Source organism: Oxyura jamaicensis, chromosome 4 (assembly GCF_011077185.1).
Source record: "Oxyura jamaicensis isolate SHBP4307 breed ruddy duck chromosome 4, BPBGC_Ojam_1.0, whole genome shotgun sequence".
NCBI classification, from domain to species: Eukaryota; Metazoa; Chordata; class Aves; order Anseriformes; family Anatidae; genus Oxyura; species Oxyura jamaicensis.
The window spans coordinates 44,688,529-44,713,601 of NC_048896.1; the positions used below are offsets into that span (position 1 = coordinate 44,688,529).

General features: G+C 42.0%; 1 long non-coding RNA gene across 1 annotated transcript in view; it reads left to right on the forward strand.

Annotated features, from left to right (window-relative positions):
• Positions 1 to 25,073, forward strand: part of LOC118166683 — a 143,939-nt gene that overhangs the window by 59,637 nt on the left and 59,229 nt on the right. The window contains exon 3 of the long non-coding RNA XR_004750664.1: positions 17,519 to 17,621. This is a non-coding gene — a long non-coding RNA (uncharacterized LOC118166683). The remainder of the gene's footprint in view (positions 1 to 17,518; positions 17,622 to 25,073) is intronic.

The following is a 25,073-nucleotide window of genomic DNA, read 5'->3' on the forward strand; positions in this document are numbered from 1 at the left end:
AATCTTGCAGGCAGTTTTAGTTGTTCTTAATATGTTCGAGCTTGCTGTGGGAAGCATCTTGCTCATCACAGTTTAGTCTCATGCGTGCCTGGCTTGTGCCATCATGAGGCATTTGGGAGTGGAGATGTTGCATATTCTCTCCTTTTTATACTTTGCATATTCCTATTTCTAGTATGTTGAAGAGCTTTATATAGCCACACGGTTTTATATGTCTTAGTGACATTTAGCCTGCATCCTTTTCTCTATTTCTCAGTTTCCTAATGAACAAGCTGCAGGCTGCATATTTGCATACATTAATGCTTTGTCAACTCTACCTCAAGGCAGAAGACTGTCCCGGGCAGAAATACCATCTTGTTTCTGTTGTTCCTGTCAAAAGACTTAATGCAGACTAATATATTTTTTTAAAAAAAAAAAAACAGTACTTAACATTTGGATACCTTTAACCAATTCTTTGCGCAGGATGCCTTCCTGCCTTGGACATTTATAATAATGCTTAAGACCTCAAATAAGAACAGTTTCTCAGTGCATGAGGAAATATGTGTATTAATGATTAAATACAACCTTTCTCCTTAAGCCGTGTACGCTCGTGGCTAGAAAAAGGCCAAAAAATGGCCATCGCTCTCTAGGAACTGATGCAGAAATCACAAGGCGTGCTCAAGGTCCCCCAGTGTTCTGTCAGAAGGGAGATTTAATCTCTGCTGCCAAAAATGAGACAATTCCCTCCCCTGGTATAATAAATTATATAAGCTTGAGGTTAATTAAAATGTGTCGTCTACTACTAAGCAATTTACTTCAGAAAAGAAGAAAGTGGCACCAGAAAAGTTACAAGGCCTTTCCTCTTGCTGGCAGTCATAAATGGGGTGCCCCAGAGGAGGGAGGTGTGCAGAAAGTGAGAAACAAATCCCACGTGACAAAGCTGTTCCCCCTTTCTGCTGCTTACATCCTTGCGCTGGATGCTGAGGGCACGATGGCATCTGCAAGATGCTATTTTCCTAAGAACAAACCAACAAGAGTACGTTAGGAAGCAGAGCTCTTCTGTGGTTTTTGTTTGTGTTTTTTTGTGTGTGTGTGTGTGTTGTTTTTTTTTTCTCTGATTCCACCTCATGAAATTCATGTGAACTTTCCATGACATTTATAAAGCGAAACCCAAAACGACAAGAGAGCAATCCTGCCTGCGTGCTTCTGTATTCACATCAGGTGTGGTAGGGGAGCACTGTCCAACAGGGCCAGGTATCGATCCGGGGAGTGACACTGCTTGGTTTGGAAGGATCAAAGGCTCAGCACATCGCCTGTGGACCCCCTGGTTCTCCCCAACCCTTTTGACACCAGTAAGCTCACTTCTGCTTCGCCGCACACCGTGCAAGCATTGCAGGTGCTCTCAGGGAGCCAGGCTCTCTGTACGTACAGAGGCGAGGTTTGCTAAGGGATGCTACCTCAAAAAGGGTTTACAAGCTCACCATCTCATGTCGCCATAGAGGCCCTGAAATGCCAAATAACGAAAGACACGGTACATTCGTAAAATATTTGTTCTATAGCAAAAATGGTCTGGTACTGCTGCTCCATAAGATACAGGGAAGGAGGCTGCCCTGACAGATAAGCACAGGGCACGCACCTCTCCCATCCCCTGTAGCCAGACACTTTTCCATGCAGGGAAGCCTCTTTATTTGTGGTCGTGGTTGCTGTTTTGCTTGCGCAGGCAGAGAAACAGGCATAAAAAGTCAGAACTGCATAGAATCACCGAGTCTTTTGTGGAGACTGCAGGATTTTGTAGCACTTCTTTACAGCATCGCACAGAGAAATATTGGCTACACAACATGGGGGTTATGTGGCAGCAGCAGAGGTATTCACTTTCTTGGGTAGCAGCTAGCCAAAACATGTCTTTTTTATCTTATTTTAACCAGAAGGGAAAAATCTGACCTTATCTGAGCAAGAAGAAAGATAGTGGGTGCAATGAAAGTACTGGGAGCTCTCCCTGGGGCTGGCTGAGCTCTCCATCCAAGCTGCACAGCTTTAGAAGAAGGCAGGAGAAGCGGAGGTCCAAGGACGTGTTTAAGACCAGTGACTGCCACGTGGCAGGAACACTCTCTGGTTTGTAGGGAGCCTCACACAGGCACTTCACCGTCCATAGAAAAGTAATTTTTAAGGATCACAGAAATGCTAATTGTGAGCTTTTGAACGACTTGTATCTGTACTGTGCCGGTTGAAAAGCTGAGGTTTTACCATCCTCCCCTGGAACAGGTTGTTATTCTTGGCATCAGCATTGATGTTATTGTCAGTGATCACTTTTTCACTTCGTTTGCATGTGGTAGCCCCACTCCTCCTCTCCGGGACTGTCACATACACTGCTCCGTTCAAGGATGCTCGCAGGCAGACTCGACACCCAGTTACAATACCAGGGGCTCCTCCCTGACAAGCGCTTCTTGAAGACCGTGAGGCAAAGTGCTGCTTGGTTTAAGGAAAGGGATCCTCCCCACAGCTGAGATATTTGGTCCCAGCTTAATTGAAATCAAACAGCATGCAAAAAAAAAGAAAGAGGCAGCAGAAAAAAAGGTGAAGCAGAGCACCTTGTATCAAACGTGCAGCTGAGGGTTAGCTATTGACTGCAGAGCATATGTCAAAAAACAAGTCTTGTTATGTGCCCTACAGTGATTTCTGTGTTTGAAATGAAATCTGGTAAGTAGGCACTTGTTTACCTCTGTACGTTGCTGCCACATGTGTGACAGGAAAATAAAGCAGTCATGAAATATCATTAGTGTTTTCTTTTTGTTGATTACCGAGTTTCTGTAGCTGCGGGAAATGTTGGGGAGAATTTATGGTTCCAACCTTTAGTTGAAAATTAATGTAATTGTTAAGCTCTGGGATTATGAAGAGCTGTCTGCGTGTCAAGCAGTAACAAGCAGAAAGCCCTTACAAAAAAAAATGAAAAACACCTGATAAGTCTGCCCATGTCAGGGAACTTTTGCGCAATGAGAGTAATAATCTGCTTTAAAAGGGAAATGTATATGGCAGTAAATAAGAGCAACTACTGAAATTGGCAGGCAAGGCTTGTAATGAAGCTGGTCCACGAAGATTTACATTAAACACAGCTTTTGTTGCCCCCCCCCCCCCCGTTTTTTTTTTAAATACAGGATGATAGGATGTGTTTGCAGGCTGTTCTCACTTCTGGGGGACATTTTTACTCCTGACTCCAGCCCAGCAATTCCACTGGCTTTGGTGGTGGTGCTTCTGCCTTGCTCCACACAGACATCAGCTCAGTAATACAGTCAAGCCTGATGAGAGAGAGATTTCTGTTCTGCAGCTTAACTCCTACCAACTCCATTTTCCCAGTCCTATTTGCTTGGAAATGCTTCCTACTGAATTCTGCCATCACCTTTCAGAACAGTTAAACGGTGAGACCTGTGGCTGTACAAATATTATGTTTTAACATCAGCTTTTAGGGTCTTGCCTCTGCTGTCCATAACTTTTTAAGCTGTGATTACTGCACCATCATCTCCTGGACGACTCCTTTACCCACATCCACAGCGTGCTGCCCGTGCATGAGTTCTGTCTGTAGAGACTCGGGAGAAATGATGTCACTCAAATCTGTGAAATCCTTTTAAAAAGAGCATTTTAAAAAGGTCTTTATCTGATTTATTGTATGATATTTCTGTTCCTGCAGCATCTTTCATCTGATGATTAGCATCAAAGCATTTTGTAAACCTTGATTATTTTGCCTTCTCAATAGTCTCGGGGTATTTTGAGAAAAAGATTTTGCTTAGCTCACAGTTGAAAGGCAACTGCTTTTGCGAAGAGATACAAGAGATACTTAACAGTACAGAACAAGGTGATATAAGAGCTTTGGCCAGAATTAAAAAAAAAAAAAAAAAAAAAAAAAAAAAAAAAACTGGTGGTGATTGGCTAAAGCCATGGGAGGAAGCTGATATACAAACAGGACTGTAGGAGTTGGGTGCTTCACAGGCAGTGGAGACCTTCCCTTGCTTTTTCACCTCAATCTTATTTTATTTGTAAAGCTTTAGAGGAAACACAGAAATGGGTACTGAGCAGAGATTGCAGGCTACCTTGTTGAACTAGAGTAAGAACTAGAACTTGTACAAGGGGTTAGAGGCTATCAGTTTTGGGTCTGGGGTCATGGCTAGATTTTAAGAAAGGCAAGGGGCATGGGACGCTAGTTTTCTCATGGACAGCAGATGAACTCGATGAGCAGAACCACAGCCAGGATCTGTGGTCCTTGAAAATCTTCCGTGTATTGGCAGCTGAGGACTCGGGAGTCCAATAGCTCACAGGAGGGCTGCTGGGAACGTGGTAAGGTAAAGTCAGCCAGCCAGGCTGGGAAAGGGCCAAGCGATCATCCTTCATCAAAAGGGACGTGTTCACATGAAACATTTAAATTCTGCCTGCCCCTTGCCTGTTTCTAATGGAAATAGGTTTTTCTGGAAAACAGCTACCCAATGATAGGTATAAGCCCTCAGAGGTATTTGCACATGCTTTTTACTTCACACCAAGGAACAGTCAAAAGAATCTCAGTGAACCCATTCGTGGTAGGAAAATCCAGCGTGCACTCCATCTTTGTAAGCTTGGAGGAGCACAGATGACCATGGGATTAGCAAATACCCATCCAATTAGTCACCTTGTAGGCCTGGCTTCCAGACACCTTTAAAGAGTTTTACACCCAAAATAAAGGAGCCGGATTTCTGAATGGCTCATTCCTCTTTTGGGAACTACCTCTTCCCCCCACATCATGAAGATTTTCAAAGGGTGATCTGGCAGAGCATGCTCTGACCCACTGTGACACAGGCATGCATCTCATGTAGCCTTCAGTCACTAAGTTCTAAAAGATGGTGCTGAAATCAAAAATGATTTGCAGCCTGCAAAAATAATGGCCAAATTTGTTTAACATCCTTTACAACAACGGTTATGTCACATAATTTTTAGTGAATCTTGTTCATTAGAGGCTGAGCCTCTGCATTCAATGCTGTAAAAGTCTGAAGGGATCATGAAGAATTTGTCTAATTGGCATCATGCATGAAGGCTGCTGGAGCATTGGGAAAGGTTAGATCTTCTGCACCAGTAATGATCTTATTGCTATAGTTACAGCTGTCTGATTCTTATTCTCCCTGCAAGTTGGCAAATCACGTTAAGAATATTTTCAGAAAACCTGAAAGTCTCACCTAGGATGCCGATAGCTGAGTGGCTGCAGGAAAAGCCAGCTCTGCCTAAAGTCATGCCTAGTCCTGCTTCACCTCTGGTTGAAGCCTTCATTGCTGGTAAAAAAACAAACAAACAAACAAAAAAAATGCTGAGCCCTAGGGAGGGCTGTGGAGTGCAGCAGTTTCCGATGTGCTTTGCTTCCCAGGGGAAGGGGCAGGTATGCGCAGGTTGCATGTGTACGGGTGGCTGGGCAGAGAGTCCTTTGGGACCAGGGTGACGCGCAGTTAGCTTGTCTTGGCAAGGCTGAAATGCCACTGCTCGAGATGAGCTGTGATTCCAGCTGTTCCTGAAATACGGCCAAATGGACCCATCTTTTATTCGCTGCCAGGAAGCCGTGCTTGACCTGAACCATGCAGGTATACAACAGCACAGCCTGTGAGCGAGAACCAGAGCAAGGGCATTTATCACTTAAATATGCTTTTGACTGAAGATCCTTGACTTTTATTCTGTGAAGCAGAAGAAGAGTGAATCTGTAAAGAACAAAAGCTCAAGGAAATACAGTTGCTAACCCACTACGGCACTTTTATCTCCAAATCTGTGATTCTCTGCACGTGCTCTCGGTCCTTCCCACTCCAGCTCTGGGCTTGTAAATGTTCTGTCACCAGGTGAGCATGGTCTTCGGGGTGGCCTGACCTGGGTTAGCCACACTGCCCCTAGGTCTGGGCTTACTACAGTGAACGGATGGACAAATGATTTTTCTGTCAAGCTCATTGTCTTGTTGCAAACAGACAGAGGTTTGGGGCAGGGCACGTTTTTCAGTTTGCTGTAATTCTTGTGGGTGTGGGGTGAGTGTCTCCTTCCCCGTCAAGGATAGAGATTCCCATCCAAGCCACATTTGTCACAGGGCCACAGCAGCTCAGTGCAGCAAGGCTGGGGGGAAGTGTTCAGTGTTTGGTGGGAAATGCAGTCCACCCAGGAGATCCTACGTGGAAGGAGAAACGCTTGGCACAGAAATTCCCAAGAGGAGCCACGGTGGTATTCCCAGTTGTGTCAGCAGCACATGACCATAGGCATGTTCAACTTCTTATATTAAAAAAAAAAAAAAAAAAAAAAAAAAGGCTTTTCTAATTTATTTTATTTTAAGCATTTGCCTACATCTGTTTCACAATCAACCCTTATTATTCAGCAGCATGGAAGGGATGAACTCTATCTGCTTGACATGCTCCATGCTAACTGCATTATAAACTCATAGAATATCCTGAGCTGGAAGGGATCCATTAGGATTAGCACGCCCTCCTTGACCTTATGGATTGATGTTTTGAACTGTCACCTGTCGTGGATTTAATAATGGCCATTAATACCTAAAAGTACGTGTGTATTCAAGAGGGAGAGGAGCAAGGACTCTCTTTTAGTCAGCTGAACAGCTGCATTACATCTGTGTAATACCTGGGTGAAGCGACTGGTTTCCTCTTGGACTTAAACCGTGGCTTTTTGCTTGTTGAGCAAATTGATTAAGATTTCATCAGCCATGACTCAGAAGGCATTAGACCAATGAAATAATGATTTATTTAGTATTATGTTATTCACAAGCTGTTGGAGCAATGGGTCAATAGTTTTTAATAGTTTGCAGTAAGAGAACAAGTTGTGGTCTTCGATATGGTTTTTAAGGTGAACCCTACTGATTTAACTGCGAATGCAGAGTTTACGTCGGCAATCGCATCTTCAATTTTAGGCTATAACCAAGCTGTAGGAAGCAAAAACTCCATACTGGGTAAATTATGGAATACTTTATTTTACTTGATCTTGCCCAGCAAGCTAAAATAAACATGCGACCTTAATGTATCAGAAATTCATGTAACATGTTAATTACTCAGTGTGCAGTCATTACACTTCCAGTAGCACTCATTACTCCGACAGCTCTCAAGTGTTTCTGCAGCAACACTTGGCTTGTAGCTATAATGATACCATTTTGCAAGTTTCTGAAGGTGTTTTTTTTTTTTGTTCTGACTTGCATTGATTGCGTTTCATTTACCTTTTTGCCACTGCTATTGTTTATTACCCAGAGCTTATCAATTAGCTCAGTCAAGACCCAACGAATACTACTGTTTCACTCAGTAAAAATCAATAAGGAAACTCAATAACTCCTTCCAGAACCCAATAAAGAAGCAGCAAAGTAAAGTGTTCACAGCAGATATGTGCAGAGTGCTTTGGCTGAATAGTTTATCTCGTGAAAAAATGTTGTTTTTCTTTTAACTGTAACTACCTACTGAACTCAGCCTGAATCTGCAGATATTGTTCCTATCTTGCCCTTTTGTTTTTGCTTAAAAGTGCTGAAATCAAGGTGGCATTTTCAGAGAGGAAATATTTTGATTGCTTAGAAATCATATCTTGAGATAAAGTTTAGGAAATGTGAATAGGTTCCATTTTTGAAGGTTAAAACTGTGCTAAAACCAAACTGAAATGTTGTGTGGAGGGATGGGAAGGATGAATTCTAATGCAAAAAAGGAAATGTTATGCTTTTCAGCTCAGACTAAAACAACCATCCTCTACTTCCACTTCCTTTGATGATTCTATAGTTGTCATGTTGACCTTTTTGGACATCCATTTTTCATGTTTTATAAATGGAAGTCCCTCTGGAGTATGGTTTTGAGGGCATGGACTGAAGCTCATTAGTTCTGCTTATGTTGAGGCTAATGTAGCAGCCTTCGCAGTAGACAGCAATAGAAAATTACTATGTGTTGTAGTTTGGGATGAAAAATTCAAGAGGAATATATTGGATGATGAGGTTACTAATTCTAATGAAGAAGGGGTAGAGCTTTTATAGCACTGTTACAGCAAGATCAGTTTTCAAGTGCCATTTAGATCTGGCCAATAATTTTTATTCTTTATACTACTGTAGCACCTCGAGGCCACCAGCCAAGCCAGGATTTGGTATCTTGTGATGCTGCATGGTTTGTGCACACAGTGCAAGACATTCCCATCCCAGACGATGTGCTAAACCGAACAGATAAGACAAAAATACTGGGGGAAGGAAAATACTTGTTTTGGTTTTGCTGGGCTAACCAATGGAGGTAGGGGAGAAGAAGTTAAGGGAGACTTTCTGGTTACCCGTGGAGTTGCAAGCACAGCCCCGAGGCAGACACTAGTTTATCTTGGTTTCCAGAAGGATACTTTAATCTTGTGTTTATCCTTCATGTGCAGAGGATTCAGGGCACAGTAATTGGGAGAAATCAGTGTTTCTCACACTTTGAAATGGTCTAGAGCAAGCATCCTTTTTTTCCGTACATAACAAAACAGCTCAAGGCTTGTCAACAATTAACAGTAGGTGTAGAAGCAAAAGCATATATTTTTAAAATCTGCTCCACTTTGATCAGATTAGGAAATACTGTCAGGGCAATTAGAGGAAAATAAGGAAGGATGAAACTGCTCTCAGAGTAATGGAAAAATAATCATTAGTGTGCTAGCCAATTGCATGCTGTCCCTGCTGGATGCCAGAGGAGAAACATCTAATTTCAAATTGCTTTCCGGGCCTTATCCTCCATCGTGCTCAGCCTGCTTGGTTCCCAGGCAGTACCAATGCAAACTAGAGGCACCCAGAAGGTGCCCCGAGCATCTTCTAGGATCAGCTACCCTGTTATTGACAAGAACAGCTCACGCACTGGCAATGAGAACAGCACAAAGGAGCTGAACCAGCACATGAAAATAAAATGTGTTGAAAAACACGGTGACTAAACAAGATGGCATTTAATCGTGATTTATTAGCACTCTTGCTGCCATGTTTCCAGTCCTTGTTTGCTGTTTTGGAAAAGTGTTTCCTTGGATGTGCTTACACATTTCTGTCTGCATATCATCAGACATCTCCAAAAAACAGCTCAGCAGCTGGGAGACTGCTAGTGCTCTGGGAAGTGTGCGCATGTCTGGGAGCTGAAGTCCTCTCGATTTTGGAGAGCAGTGGATGGAGGTTGTTGTGGAAAGACTTAGAAACTTTGCCTTCTTACTCATAACGTGCAACTCCTAGGAAGCCCATATAAAGAATAAAACAGAGCTTATGGGGATGCTGTCTCTAAAGACTCCTACAGAAAAACAACTAAAAAGTAATGTATTTATTCACTGCAGTCATATGCTCTGACCCATGAAGTGAACATAACTTGAACTGGTATGAAGTCCTTCCTCTTCATGGCCCAAAAAGCTGATGGCAACAAGAGTGCTTTACGACTTTCTGTTAGAATCCTTGGGCCCTTATAGCTAACAACCAGGGCAGGAAGACTTTCTTAATACACCTCTGTGGAGATCTGACCAGCAAATTTTTTAGCAGCATTTATTGTTTTCTTCATCTTTGGCCTGAGTTGTCAAGAATGGTAATTAATTATATTTTATCTGTTTGTCAGAATGATTAAGGCAGCTCTGCTGTGTGTAGTTTGACCTTCAGGCAACCTTCCATGGCATAAGATTTGTGCAGTCTTTTGCATGTAATTGTTTTCCTCTGCATTTTTCTGAACATTTGTATTCTTCAGACTTTTTGACTGGAAAATACATAGAACCACTCCCGTTAGGTTTGGAGGAATTTTTGGGGGTCCACAAGATGATTCACTCTGAGTATCATGGGAAATTGCTTTAGGCTTATCAGCTTTTCTACAGATCTACAACCCTTTTACTGAAACAAATATATAAAACTGCCCTGCCTCTTAGTAATTCATGCTCTATTTTTTTCCCCAAAGATAAAAGTGTTTTTGTTTTGTTTGGTTTTGTTCTGAGGCCCTACTCCCAGATGTTTCAGTGAAAATGCACTTTTTCTTACAGAGGATCCTGAGAGAACCACTTTAAAAGCGTACTAGAGTGGCAGAGGTTAACAAGGTTTTCACAAGTCCAAATTAATGCCAGAAATGGTGTTTCTGCAGTGTTGCATGTCATCATCTTCTTGTGCTGAAACAGTAAAAACAAAATATGGATCACTTTCGTTACCATTCCTTGATTTGAAAAGCCTCTTAAGTTTTTTTCTCCTTCCAAATAATTTCTTTTGACCTGTCTAACTAGACAAATCTGGCAGATGCACCCATCTCTGTCTTGGAAGGACTTTTGATGTAGGATCTTAAGCTGCAGTGAAACAGAACTGGCAACGTGATGGGGGACAGTATGCCTGAAGCTGTCCCACCTTCCGTCTGGTCTGCTCTTGAGAAGCCTGTGGTTTTTATTCCCAAGTGACTTCTCTTGCAGTCCCATTGGGTGTTAGTTCACAGCATTTCAAAGGAAAATGTTCTAATTTGAAATACAATAGAACCTGGTGTTGATACTGTAATTGCATATTCATAGATGACTTCAGAGCAGTTTGCTACTTGCCAAAGTAGTGAAATTGTAGGCAAAGATCCCATAAGTCATGAAATTGCCTTACAGTCTTAATACACCATGATGTGTATGCGTGTTGGATATTTCTTCAGTTTACATTTTCAGGCTTTCTTCTGCCAGCTGAAAGGCAGGTCACTAATGAATAAAAGACAAGGAGAGAATTTCCTTCACGATACAGAGGGCTTCAGGAACCACAACTCGAGCATGAAATATCACTACATTTGTAATGAAATAGAGAAGTTGGCTGCCAACCACTGTCCTTAAAAATAAATAAAATATTCCTTAAAAATAAAGCCCTCAAAAATGGGACTAGTGTTCCTGGAAAATTAAATAATGCTATCCTTTAATACATTCTTCCTGTTTTGTAGGCTTGTGTTTAGTTATTTTATATTAAGCACATAGTTAGCAGCAGAGCGGAGGTGTTTAGTAATGTTAAATAGCTGAATATTTAGTGTGTCTCTTAGTCCCACTGACCTGTGTGCATTTCCTTTGTTGTTGTTGTTCTTTAACTGCTGTTCCACATCTACAGTAAAACTGGAAAAATTGCTTTGAGGAAACTTTTACATTACTCCTTCCAAAAAGAATTTTGTCCACGTTCCAAGCTTTTGTAATTTAAAGCCAAGCATATGCACTGTCCATGCATTTCAGAAGGCAACTGGATTAAGAGCCTTTTGGATGAAGTTTTAATGAATGATTGTGTTTTCTCACCGAATCAGTACAGGGAGTAAATTTTTAATCACTCATTAACAAAGTTAATAGTTTTGAAAATCATTACAGTGTGGTTCCATTATTCTGTTTCTTTTTGCAGTGCAACTAATGCCCAATGCATCATAGTAATGTTTTTCTTTTGGCACTTCCAGCAGAAGTTGTAACAATGCAGAGCTTCCTCTAGGAAATCTGTTATGAACATGGCAATTTAGAAATACTCTGAGATTTCCACGAGTCCTTAATGGATTTAGGAGCACTATAGGCTTACTCAAGGGCCAGGCATTGCAGTGCATATGGGCCCCTTGAGAAGCAGATACATACCTAATGCTATTTTCAAAAACCTAGTATCTTGATTTCAACATGCATTAGGGGCTGAATCTCTGTAGGCACTCTGTATAACCCTATAAGTTGCCTAATTTAGTTTTCTTTCCTTTCTTCTCTATTATATTTTGCATGGTCCTAGGACCGCATACATACTGATGCTGACAAACAGTCTTTTGCCTGGCATCACAGGAAGAGCTTTATTGTTCCACCTAGCATTTATACAGAACCGTGTATTCCTTTCTGTCTACAGGCAGCATTTCCTATTAACTGTTTATATATATATACAGACATATCTTTTATAGGCAGAATTTTTGCTACAGCTGTTGCCATGAAAATCATTCTGTTGCATTCAATTCAGATTGACTACTTCAAGTGGATAAAAAATATCTAAAATTATTTGCTGCAACTTATCTCAGAGAAATGCCTGTATAGTCCATTGCCCGCTGAATGAAGAGTATTTATAGCAAGTGTTAGATGACAAGCTTCTTCCTTGCTCACCAGAGCATTACATTCATTGACAAACATTGTCGTGAGTTTGCTTGTAAGCAAATGAATGGCATTCAGAGGTAAGGAGAAGAAACATGAGGGCACAGAAAGTGGCCTGGAGAAATTTGAATGCTTAGAGCTTGTAAGCCTTGGGGAAGACGTTTATCCCAGCTGAAAACACACGGAGTAGAGTACTATAAAGCAACTGATGGTAGAGGAGATAGATTGTTTTCCCCTACCTGTACTGAAAAGTATGTTGGTGTTCTGAGACACCAAGAGGCAAGTTTAAAACTAAGACACAGATGATTCCCATTGATTTGAGAGCAACGTATGGTACTAAATTAGATAAATTCTGCTGGTGTTATTCTTTAGGAAGATTGCATGCTGTGCGGGTTCATGCCCAGAGTGATCAAGAAGTCTGTTGGTATCAGGAGCAAGTATTTACTGTTTTGTAGATAATACAAGTGTTGGAGCCTGCATTCAGAATACCTTGCAGCTTGTGCCTAAATGTAAAATAACCTCAGGCCCTCTCTTGCCCATATACCCCTGCCAAGCATTGTGTAACTTTGTCTTTTCAAATTACAAGATCTCTGGGGTCAAGGAAAGCTCCTATCCTGCAGCACATACCTCTACCGAGTCCTTGAGGTACTGCTGTGGTGGCATTCTGTTTCTAAATGATGTTAGCTTGTATTTCCTTGGCAAAGCGTCTTGTCTCTGTATTTTATCACTTTACGTGCTTCTTACTGCTTTCACTGCTCTTTCAGCCGTGTTTTTCCTTGACCTGCATCAGCTTCGTCATATGCATCTGTGTCATGATGAGGGCTGTCATCCAAGAGATCTTTATGGATGAGATTTCCTTTGTCTGAAAGAGAAAGACCCTGCAATATTCTCAGTCTTGTTGTTTTGCAAAGAATAAAGCCTGTTGTCAATAATAGTGAATTGGGTTACTAAGAGAAATGAATTTGGAGTGCTTTTCTGGACAGGACTACAGGGAATCAAGGTTTTATGAAATGTGTAAATAGGAATTTGTAAGAAACTATATCCACTTGCTTTTACCTACAGATGATAAAAACGTGTTTCTTTGGCTGTAGGCATATTATCTTGCTTGTCAGCTATACACAATACTCTATTAACCATTGTATTTAGGGTTGCCATTCATGCAGTACTTTTGTTCTCCTTTCAATAGATGTATGGGCATAGAATATCTTCGTGGTGTATATGTGTGTACAGCTCTTTTGTGCTAATGGAAGGTACATGTGGCTGCATTCATGCAAAAAGGAATCATCATCACCTGTTGCTCTTTTATCTCTGCTCTCCCTGTAAGAAAAAAGAGACCCCATTTATTTAAAAAGGTGACTCAGAATATTTGCTTACAAAATGGAGGGAGGGAGTCTTGCTGGACAGGGCTTGGAAAGTATGGTCACAAGCTTGATCTGCAGACTTGGCTTTTTACCATTAGACCTGGCAACTTCTGCAGTTGTGCTGCAGTTGCTTAATGGGCTATTGCTGATACGTAGTTGCTACAGGTCATGCCAAATTTCTGCATACAATTGTAAAATTTGCTAGGATGGACACATGTATGTTGAGGTCAACACAGAGTAAGAGCAAGCAGTGCTTGGATGGAGGCTGGTTAGCATGTGCTGTTTCTTACTGGACATTTAATACAAGGGGAAATTCAGTGTGCTTTGTCTTCATAAGAAATCGGTGAACTGTGCTGTATGCTAGAAAGCCTATTCCGAGCTCCTAGGAACAGCAGTGCTTGGAAAACAGAACGGACTGTTAGTATTGGCACATTCAGCATTGCGGTATTTTTAGGAGTGCTTATTGCTAATATATTGATTCTAATTGGCAATTCCCACTTTTAATTATCTTACATTTAGTTACAGCAAATGGTCGCCTTGTTCTTTAAATCTAAATAAATGAGTGCAACCATGTGTTTAATGGCCTCTTTCATATCTTCCTTTTCACCAGTACTGGAGTTAATTCTACTCAAGCTAAGCACCTCCATGTTTTGTGGCTGTTTACTTATCTATCCTTCTTCAGGAAGTACCACAGTCGAGATTAATGGATTGGCACCATCTTGGTACTTGGGTGATTAATGCGAAAGCTATTTCTAAACCATTAGTTCGTTGTACACGGCATTTTATCTTTGCTTAGGAAAAAAAGTGCAAGAAGTGCAGATGCTAACTAGAGATTAAGCAAACTTGATTTATTTTGAAATGTAAATGTAGTGAGAGGGGGTCGCCTCCAAAGGTAATTTCCTCACTCATAAGTGCTCAGTGAATAAAATGTCTCTGTTCCAAACCCACTTACACCTACCAGTTTCTGAGGTGTGTCCAAGTGATAGTGCGTTCCAGAAACACTGGTGTGTGCTTTAAAATTAGAAATCAAAATGCATCTCTTTAAAGCATGCATGTTACTGGGGGCCCTGAATTATTTGGTATTCAAATTCCAATACAAGGTTTTGTATGCTTCACTTCTGAGTGAAGATATTTCATTGTTGACAATTCTTGTTAACACTTTTTATCTAATGAAAGCTGAAGGCTGTCTTTTTTTTTTTTTTTTTTTTTTTGGCTGATTTAAATAACATATGTGATTTTATCAAGTCTGGGTAAAGATTTGTGTTTGAGTCCCTTGGGGCCCTCAGTTTTACTAGGCACAATTTCCTCTGAAAGCAGCAAAATTCCCAGCCAGTTAGTGAGGAATGAATTTTGATCCCGTTTCTAACTGAGCAGTACACGTCAAGATGACCAGCTAAGTGCATCACGCAATTGGGAAAACCTCTGGGAGAAAATGATTCTGGGTGGTACAAACTCCAATACAGATCCACAGGCACTACTTGCAATATGTCCCCTGAACTTGTCAGGGAAGGCTGGTCAATAGTGTGATATTAATGAAATTGGTGGCATAGTTTTCCATTTGTGGTCACGCTGCTGCTGATAGACCAGTGCCAACTGTGACGTCTTTAATGAAGGTTAGATCTCACGTGTTGTGTATTTAAACCTCATTTCTGTACTCCAGATCTATGCTTGGTAGATACAAAGCTTTCCAATAGCCCAAAGAGATACGGGTAGCTTGATCAGATAGGAAATTAAACATACAGAGCTAGTTGATTTGAGTCATGTAGATGACAAACCAACGCCATGGTTTGGAATAGCACAATGTGTTCTGGTCTCTACCCTTAAATACTACTTTTTCCCTTCCATTCTGTGCCTACAAAATATTGTAAAACTTCACTCTATGGGGTTTAAAAATGCAGCCTGGTTTCCAGAAGCGTTCATTTTATAGCAGCAGCCAGGGAGATGGGAGGAGTGTGCCATGTAACTGGAGAGAGATCACAAACAACGTCCATCGCGGTTCCCCAAGGACAGGCCTACTTTAAAAGCCTGCCTTTCCAGGAATCCTGATGGCTCGTGTGTCCTGCACATCTCTGCAAACCAGGCTCTGTATATAGCCAGTGAGGCTTCCCAGTGCAGATCTGAGATGCTCATAGTCCCGTGCATCAAGTTTCTGCAGAGTTTACACATGCTAACCTCTTGTGGGTTTGGGCCATTCACAGGATGTGCTGACTGCAGAAATATTTTACTGTGTCCTACAGTCTGTCTGTCGTGTGTCATCTCAAGTCTTAGTAACCAGAGAGATAACTCTTCAACTGAATAGAAAATAATCTTGCAAATTGAGAGCTAGTGAGGAAAAAAAAAAAAAAAAAAAAAAAAAAAAAAAAAAAGAAAACTTTATTGCAGAGGAAGACAGAAAACACCGTGATAAAATCATCAAATCATTAATGGATTAATCCATTCATCAGTTACTCTTCAAACTATATGTCAAGCCCTTGTCTTTTGATTTGTATCTGATGGATCAGCATTACTTCCAGGAATAAAGTTGTCGTCTTTTTCTTCCTTTAGCTTGCCTTCCTTTCCTGCCTTGGACACATAATCGATATCTATAAATTTCTCCATTTTTATTATTCCAATGTAAAATCTGTTTTAAAAATACCTCTAGCTAAGACTTAATAGGCAAAACTTCTCTTTTTCTTCCCCAGTGATTGCTGAAGGCATGTTGTTTATCATTCCTGCTCAGCACCTGCAGTGCAAACTTCATCTGATAAGAAAGGGAAGGCAGGTCAGAAAGGAAAGAGTGGAGGTTAACAGGAAAGGAGAGAATGTTTCCTGAAAGGAAAAGAATGGAGGTTAACAGGGAATGTGCATGATGTGGGCCTGTTTTTTACTCCTAGATTCCGTATTTCAAAGCTAAAAAAGATCATTCTAGTCTAACCATCAGCATTATTAATAGATCAGAGCTGGTAAATCCTGCCTGGAGCCTGTAGTTTGGGAAGAGATTCTCTCTCAAAAGGAGACACTGGATACTTCTTGAAATGCTTCAAGCAGCAAAAAAAAAATCCATCTCATCCCTTAATTAGAATGTGACTGTTAATTATATTCTCTGCTAAATAATAGCATGCAGTCCTCTCTGGTGTGAATTCAGCTTACCTTTCTGACAAGTAATCCCACTGTACTGTTGCAGGCTTCATGGAGAAAAACCCAGCAAGCAGCTGTTTTCTCCATGAATGTGTGATTAGGGACTACAGGGTAATTCATTTCCCTGAATGTAAGAAGTACTTTTCCTTTCACCATTCAGTAGTGGTTGCTGTATATCTCAGCGTGATATGAGGAGGGAGACAGTATTTTGTGTGGGCATGCTCCTTCATTCATATTGCTTCAGTGTGGGAATTTGCTGGAAGAGGTGGGATGTTTTTGTGCTGTGAAGCCTGGGCAGTGCCTGAAGGGTGGGAGATCCCTTGTGATGAGCAGAAGGGGAGAGACACTGAAAAGCAAGGACCACTGGGCTGAAGATCGTTCACTGGCGTTAAACCCTGTGCTAAAATAGGTTGTTATGCTACAGCAGGTTGTATCCTACAAAAACGTGTCCATTTAAATAATAATCATTTCAGTCAGACCTTACTAGAGAAATGCCATATGGATGCAGTTAGAGTCAAAAAGTTGGTTGGTTGGTTGGTTGGTATATTCCAGGTATATACGTAGTGGCGTGGATGTTACTGGATTTTGCAGGTTCTAGATTAGCCGTTTTGGATGGAGAATTGTGCTGTGAAAAGCTCCTCAGGAATAAAAATACAGGAGGAGCTGCAATAAGAACTGGTATTTGTAAAGAGAGTTGTCTGCGGGCAGGTCTGTCAGATTGACTATTCGTGAGGTATGTTGTGTGAAAAGGACACAAAAAGGCGTAAAGTCTAGTAAATAACAGAAGTGTTTCCTTTTGGACTGTTCTTTCTCCATCTTTAGTACAGTCTGCAGGGGTAATACACCCAGACACAGGCTTGTGAACTTATTCTGGTGCCTACTAGCAAGAAAGTGAAATGGCATCACCTGTTCCCTGCAGTATCATGTCTTCATTAACAGATCACAGTGTTACTGAGCAGAAGGCACTTCTGAAGGAAGTTCTTTTATTTATTGAACTAATTTTTCTTGTTGCTTTGTTTTGTCTTAAACAGACTGGGAAGCCACCTTCTCCTGTGCAGGAAAAGGAAAGGAGCTGACAGACTCAACACAACAAGCTTCTCTGACCAGTGACAGCATGCAGGACTAAAAACCCAGGTAAGTCCGTGACAACATAACAGGTAAAATTGCATTGGTGGGTCATCTACAGCATTTGATCTACACTCGTGCATAGTCAGATGCCTGCTTACAGACACCATCAACTAGATTTAGAAATAGTTTTTGAGTGTCCATCTGGATTGGCAGAGGGCATGTTACTAAATAGACATAAATATTGAACTCTCTACCTGAAAGAGTTAAAAATGTTTGCAGATCTTGAAAGTACAGCCAATATTAGCATGAATTACCTACATCTGCCGTGTCCACTTTGTCCTCACTGCTCTTCGTTAAAATCTGGAGCTCTGTTTCTCAAAGTGCTGCAGCAGATACTTGGGAAGAGACAGAATGTGTTCTGAAGGACACAAGCAGAAGGAAAAGAAACAAACTTCCCAACACCTTTTTCTACATTTTTTAAAGGCTATCTCTACTAAAGTAACTGTATCTCAAAATTTTGAGTCGCTTGTCCTTCTAGGACAGGAAACTGTTACTTGCTGTCTGGCATGTAAAAGAGAGGCTGCAGCTGAAAAAAAAAAGCCAAAAACATGCAGCAGGAGAAAAGCTCAGTGGCTACCATTTCTGCGATTAGAGCACAATGCCTTCAAACAGGGCTTTGTGCACTCATTCTACTATCACATTTTTATGACTGCCTACAGTGGCTGAGGCAGGCTGGGGTATTCTGAATCTGTTTGTTTTCATTGTGTGCAATTTCAGTGCCTTCAGCTGAGTCACGTTCTCCATGGTAGCTAAAACGTTATTGTTTTACAGCATGTTTACCAAATTGCAGAGCACACATCTACTGCAGGTCTTTTTCTTTATGTTATCTTACAGAGAAAGTGATTTATTTTTTTTCCTGAGATAATGGCATTCTTCTAACAGACAAAAGTTATTATAGTAGATCAATTACTTGCACAAGCAAATCTACTGACTTCAAAGTTGGAATTCTTTCTGCTAAATGATGCTCATTACCTTTTGGATTGGTATAGTTTTAACATAAGTGCTTAAGAAATTATTTAACACTCAAAATTTCTGTTTTCAGATTTGTTTTTCTAGTACATGTTAGTGTTTTCATTGACAAACAACCAACCAAAACAGATATGCCTCCCTGTAAGTATATCTGTTTGCTGTTGGCAGGAAGACCACAAAGTCTTGAATCTTCAGTTTTGCATTATAAACCTGAACAAATCTAATCAAAATCAGAACAAAATCATATTTGTGTTTCCAGTTAGCTGAGTGTCATTTCTTTCAAACCCTTTCTGATGAATTTTGAGCAGCTGTAATTTCCATGAGATGCTGTTGTAAAGTTATTGTCTGGAATAGTCTGCCTAACTAGCTCACTACTGCAGGAACATGGTAGATCTGAGCTGGAGAACAAATGATTGCTTGGCCCAGAGAACAAAACCTGAGCCCTGCATTTGCCTTGTCTTGTCTTGCCACATCATTGTTCTGATGTATCTTTTTTTTTATTTTTTGCTCTAATTGTATTCATTAGCACAAGGGAAGATACCCATGCAAATATCTCTCCTATTCAATGTTTATCTTTGTCTCAAGAGCCCCAAATAAACTTCCTTCAGACATTTACATGATTAAAGTACTGAGAAGTAGTACGTGTATCTTGCTATGTCCCTGGCAGGTGACCGCTTCGCTAGCAAACTTCCACTTTACAGATATCCACTCCAGGGAGAAATATTTAAGGCCAACTACTGAAGAAGACACTGATAAACACACGGTAGCTGAGCCATACTGGAGCAGTGGATTTACACACATACTCAAGCACTTTCCCAAATAGAGATGTTGCCTTAAAGCATAAACCTGTTCACTAGCTGAGACAAGATGTGTGTATAGTTACCTGCAACACAATGGAAGGGATGGCACCATTGATGTAGGATTCTGCTGGGGAGGAGGAAATCAAGTTAAAAAATGGACATTGATTGCATGCCAGAATAAAATAAATAAATAAATAAAAAAAAAAAAAGGAAAAGAAAAGAAAAAAGAGGGAACACGAATATGTGCATGTCTGCAAGTGTACACTGACATCTGGCTCTAGAACTACTACTATTCTTTGTGGTCAGGGTTTGGGTATCAGGGGATCTAGGACACATGATCCATGTCCTAACTGTGAGTCAGGCTGTGAGTCCCTCACCCCTCTAATTACAGCTGTTCCACTTTGAAAGCATCATCAAACATTCCCTGGAACGGGGAGAGCCTGTTGTGTGCTCTGGCACATCAGGTCACTCCCAGTCCATACCATTGAGAACCACTGGTGAGAGTTTGCCTGAGAAGGGACTGCAAGCACCCATGTGAATTCTCTAGCCACTTTACTTGTGTGACTGTTTGGTTTGCTGTCATGTGTCTCATTAATATTTGAAATTTTTATTCAGCTCAGTTTCTGCTCAGAATTTTCCTCTGTGCAAACGAAGCAGGAGTTACTGCGGAAATTGTATTATTTCTGTTTGAGATCTGCTTCTTGCAGTGGCAGCTGCTTAGATGTGAATCACCTGGAAAAAAGCAAGGTTGTGACGGTATGCTTAAGGGCTCACTCCCAGCCTGAAGTGAATGAGTGAGTGCACATATGCATTTGGGGTGTGAAATACTGTAGGCTTATAGTGTATGCTTGTAAGTTTGTATAAGACATACAGCAGGCTTGCCTGGATAATAAAAGGCCTGAGATTTTGTATGTGTACTAACAGATGGCTCTGGAGGTATACCATGGTCTCCTGGCTCTCTCTGCAAGAAATTTCTTGTAGTGCTTTATTCTGCATTAGAGCTGTCGTACCACTGGGTCTATAAATGCAAACATAAATGAAAAGGGATGTGGAGCAGCTCTGCACCATCACTTGCTGGTCTCTTTGCTGCAGTGGCTGATGTCAAGTCACCATCCTGGTAATTCCTTCCTCTCTCCACTCTGCATTATCCAAAAGTAGTCCTTGTCAGTGGCCGTATGATAGCCCTTCTCTTTGGGACACCAGTTCATCGCTGTCAGTCTCCCTGCACAGGCTCTGAAGGCAGTGTTTCACAGAATCACAGAATCACAGAATAGGCCAGGTTGGAAGAGACCTCCAAGATCACCGAGTCCAACCTCTGACCTAACACTAACAAGTCCTCCACTAAACCATATCCCTAAGCTCTACATCTAAACGTCTTTTAAAGACCTCCAGGGATGGTGACTCAACCACTTCCCTGGGCAGCCTATTCCAGTGACTAACAACCCTTTTGGTAAAGAAGTTCTTCCTAATATCCAACCTAAACCTCCCCTGGCGCAACTTTAGCCCATTCCCCCCAAAAAAGAAGCACTCACACAACCCCTGAGAATCGGCAAGAGTTGTTTATTGCCGGGACATCTCGCAGGCAAGCCTGCAGGATGTCCGTGGTGTTTGGTGGCTCCAAGCTAATGCTTGTGATGGAGCCTGAGCAATGAGTAGGGGGCTCGCTGGCACTCCTGCGATGCTGTTGGTGCTCTTGGGTGGCAGAGCACAAAAACATGCTGCAGTAGTCCCAAGTCTGTTGTGGCAGAGGTGAATCCACTTCCATCCATTCCTCCACATCTGGTGGATCCAGCTCCATGGGCTCCACAGTGTCGGGCAGAAGGATGAGCCAGTCTTTGCCCGGGACTGCCCAAATGGGATGCGTTCTGTCTGGAATGTTTTCAGGCCAGGCTGCTGAACCAGGGGGTCATCCAGTGCCCTCGGTCCCATGCCACTGTCAGCTTGATTTTCACGCATGGGTCCGACACTGCCGTCTGATTTACGGCCATTACTGGGTCCCGCACTGTGTTCCGGGCCATGGCCACCCCTCTGCTCCCCACGGCTGTCTGTCTGATGCTCCCACCTTCGCCCCACATCACCATTGCTCCTACGGTAAGGCCTAGGCCCCCTGTCGCTGGGCATTTGAGGGGCCGGCCTGTTCCCCTCATCGTTGCAGTGCCAGTGGTACCGCCTGTATGTGTCTGTGGTCTGGGTGCCAGAGGTCCCTTGGGCACTGGGGTCTCTTGTGCCACCAGCACCATCCCTCCACCCACGACACATCTCCTTCTGGTCAGGTGCACTCCTTCTTGGTGCTTCACCGGACCGCATGGCTGTCCTCGCACACCAAGGAGGCCTGCTGCTCGCCTTCTCTGTCTCCTTCCTGCCGCACAAGCTGGCGGTCAGGGGGCCGAGATGCTCAGCGAGTGGTGGGCCAGCTGCAGGGGTCCTGTTTTATAGGGCCTGCAGCAAAGGTGGGGCAGTGGTGGCCGCTGTGACCTCAGCAAGCCTCTGCGATGGAGTGGCCCATGCATGGCCAAAGGTGGCTGTGCTGGGAGCAGCCTGGAAGATCCCCTCACGTGGACAAGGAGGAGGGTTGGGGGGGGCTGAGGGCCCCTTTTCTGGGGCTGGGTCCCCCGGGCCATTTGGCTTGCCAGAGAGAAAAGCTGCCCCTCGGCCACAGGGACTGCCCTGCACCTCCCATCCTGTGCCCTGGGTTTATTTTTAACACTTTTTTAGGTAATTTCATTCTATTCTTTACAGAAAAGAACAGAAGCAAGGTGCAACTTCAGCCCTAATTCCCATGTGCGCTTTGTGCTCCAAGTGAAAAATTTCTTTGTCATGTCACATCTAATCTAAATCTCCCCTCCATTAGTTCACAGCCATTATTCCTGGTTCCATGGCTACACTCCTTGACAGAGGCCCTCTCCAGCTTTCTTCTAGGCCACTTTCATGGGTAAGGTTAGGTTGCAAAAATGCAGGACATAGCAAATTGCAGCCTTACCTACCTTATTCCACGTGTTCCACATGATGTTTTCCAGCTCAGGCTCTAGCCTCTCATCAGTGTAACATAGAATCTTGGCAGTATCTTTGGGGATCAGTGTAGAGGTCAGATGCCACAAAGGAATGTTTAAGTGGAAAAAAAATAAATAAAGACCAGGTTATCAAAGGCAGCAAATGATTTTTTTTTTTTTCTTTTTATTTCATGATGTAACACTCGCTTCAAAATACAGTACAGACTGCAGTAGCTAGGTGTGGGTCTGGAGAGTGGGCAGCCTGTATGCCTGCGTGTATGTGCCTCTTAGGGAGTCAGGTCAGCTGCATCTCGGGTGGACTTTGTTGGGTCTCCGCTCATGTTCCAGCAATCTTCAGATTTATATGCATCTCTAGGCCAAGGAAAATGGGGGACTTGGAGCAGGGATGACACATTCCTCCCTGTCCTTCATGGAGCACCGTTTCAGGATGCAACACAAGATGTGCCAACTGGCTGCTGGGAATGGAGGGGGGTCTCTGTGGCAGTTGGGTGGGAATTGGGCTGTTGTTTTGATTTCCTCATCCTTTGGAATCAGTCCAAAGAGAAGAGAGCGGCTGCAAGGAAAGGCTACGCAGCCACGTGGCTGCTGAATTAAGGAGGGGATGGAGGAGTGATCGGTCAGGACAGAGGAGGGTAGAGTAATTCTGTGTGCACCTTTGAGGCTGCCATGTCATCTTGTCCAAGGAGTTTTCTAGAATTGTGATGTATGTTTGCACTGGATCTCAAGGAAAACACTTTAGGGCCATGTTTTAAGTATGGTTTGGAAATCCATGTAATCCATTGGTTACAGTTCTGGTATTATGCCAGAACATAGGTACTCACGAGATGCTTCTGCAAAGCAAAAAGTTAAAATCATGGAACCTCTTTCAGAAATACACGGGTTTGGTCAAGGTGGTGAAATATACATTTAACAGTGTTTTCTTTCTCAATTTGGAAAGACTGATGAGATCATTTCAGTGTGAATGGCTTTCCAACAGGCAACAAAAGGAAAACAAAAGTCAAGTTTACAAGAGATTTATGATTTCAGAAGTAATTATAAGGAGCAGTACTAAGACAGAGCACCTAACACATCGTAACTGAATTATCTCAAGAGATATGTATAACAAATTCTGTCAAGAATAATTAAGGTCACCAAACATCTTATATTGAAAAATCTCAGAGAAAAAAAAAAATAGAAAGGTTCTTCTAGTCATTAAACCAATTTTAAACCTGAAAGATCTTATAAAAAATAATTCCGACAGGAAAGGAGGTAAGAAAGAATAGGAATGAGATACCCATAAGGCAGAAAGTTGTGACGTAGAGTTTGAAATCTCTTGTTCAGGGTCCCTTTTGTGACTGCCAGAATGAGCCTCTTTTACTCACGTCAGAAAACTATTTACCAGAACAAAAAAAAAAAAAAAATCAGATTGTATTAATGACTTAATACTTAATGACAAATACTTTCGGGAGTGAAAACTCAGTATAAAAAAAAAAATACAAAAAGTATTGGAAGTTAAGTTTCTGTCTGCTATCTCGACAGCCTTTTCTCACCTGGAGTCAGAGACCATGAGCTGTAGTACCCCTTTCTCCTACCCCTTCTTCATAAAACATGCTTGGAGAATCTGAAGCTCCTTTTTGCCATCTGGATCAGTGCTGCATGTTGGCTAAGAGGACAGGGGCAGCTTCCAGGGTGGATGAGTCAAATTCTCAGCATCATTACTGATGCAGAGACGTGTTGAGCAAGCAAGTGGCAGCAAGGCCCCCCCGCGCACTTTGTTTTTTTCCTCTGTAGATTGGAAGTTGAACTATTTACCACCTTGTGCATGTTGGGTGTGTACATAAGGAGGGCACTGTGTAGATGCTAAATATCTTCACTCAATTGCTTAGCTGTAAACATTAATGGGCAGGAAAGCTTGACTCAGTGATCTAATCTGGACATTAAATCAACAGGCTCACTGCTGGTAGCATTAAAATGTGCACTCCTTTAAAATCCTGACCTTTAATCATACACATTTAGTGGGTTAAATGATAACCTTTTGATGTCTAGAAAAGACTTGGGATGATCTAGATATTAAAATTCCAAGCGGTGTCTGCAGCAGCAGCTTTTCATTCAGCTTAGCAGGTCTTCACCTGCCTCGGCTGACAAATACATCCTTTTGCCAAATAAGAGGACACCACACATGTCAAAGTGGGGAAAAAGTCTGACAATGGTTGTAAGATTCTTGCATTTAGGAGGGAAGAGTCACCGGACAGCAAAAAGCCTCACCTGAATTGACAAGTCAGAAAAAGAAGTAGAAGGTTGTAAAAGACCATTGTGGTGGGCTGTGTTGTGCTTGATCATGTTATATTTTGAATTAGGAAAGGTCACAATCTGGTACGGACATTTATTGATATTTACTGGCATTCTTGCTATTAAATCCCTGTCAATACATCCAACTTGCCTCTGTTCCCATCAAACTTGCTGTAGCTTTCAAAATTCACCTAAACAGAAATTTCTCAGATGTAATCTGAAGAGGATCTCTCAGTGTATGTTCATACACCAAGCTAAAAAGGATGTTGTTTGAAAACACCTGGCCGTTGCTTTGATAAGAGTTGGGAGGGGGGAAAAAAAAGAAAGAAAGAAAGAAAGAAAGAAAGAAAGAAAAAAAGGTATTATTATCATAGCAAGTTTGCTTAACCTTGAACAGAGAAGTGGAGCCT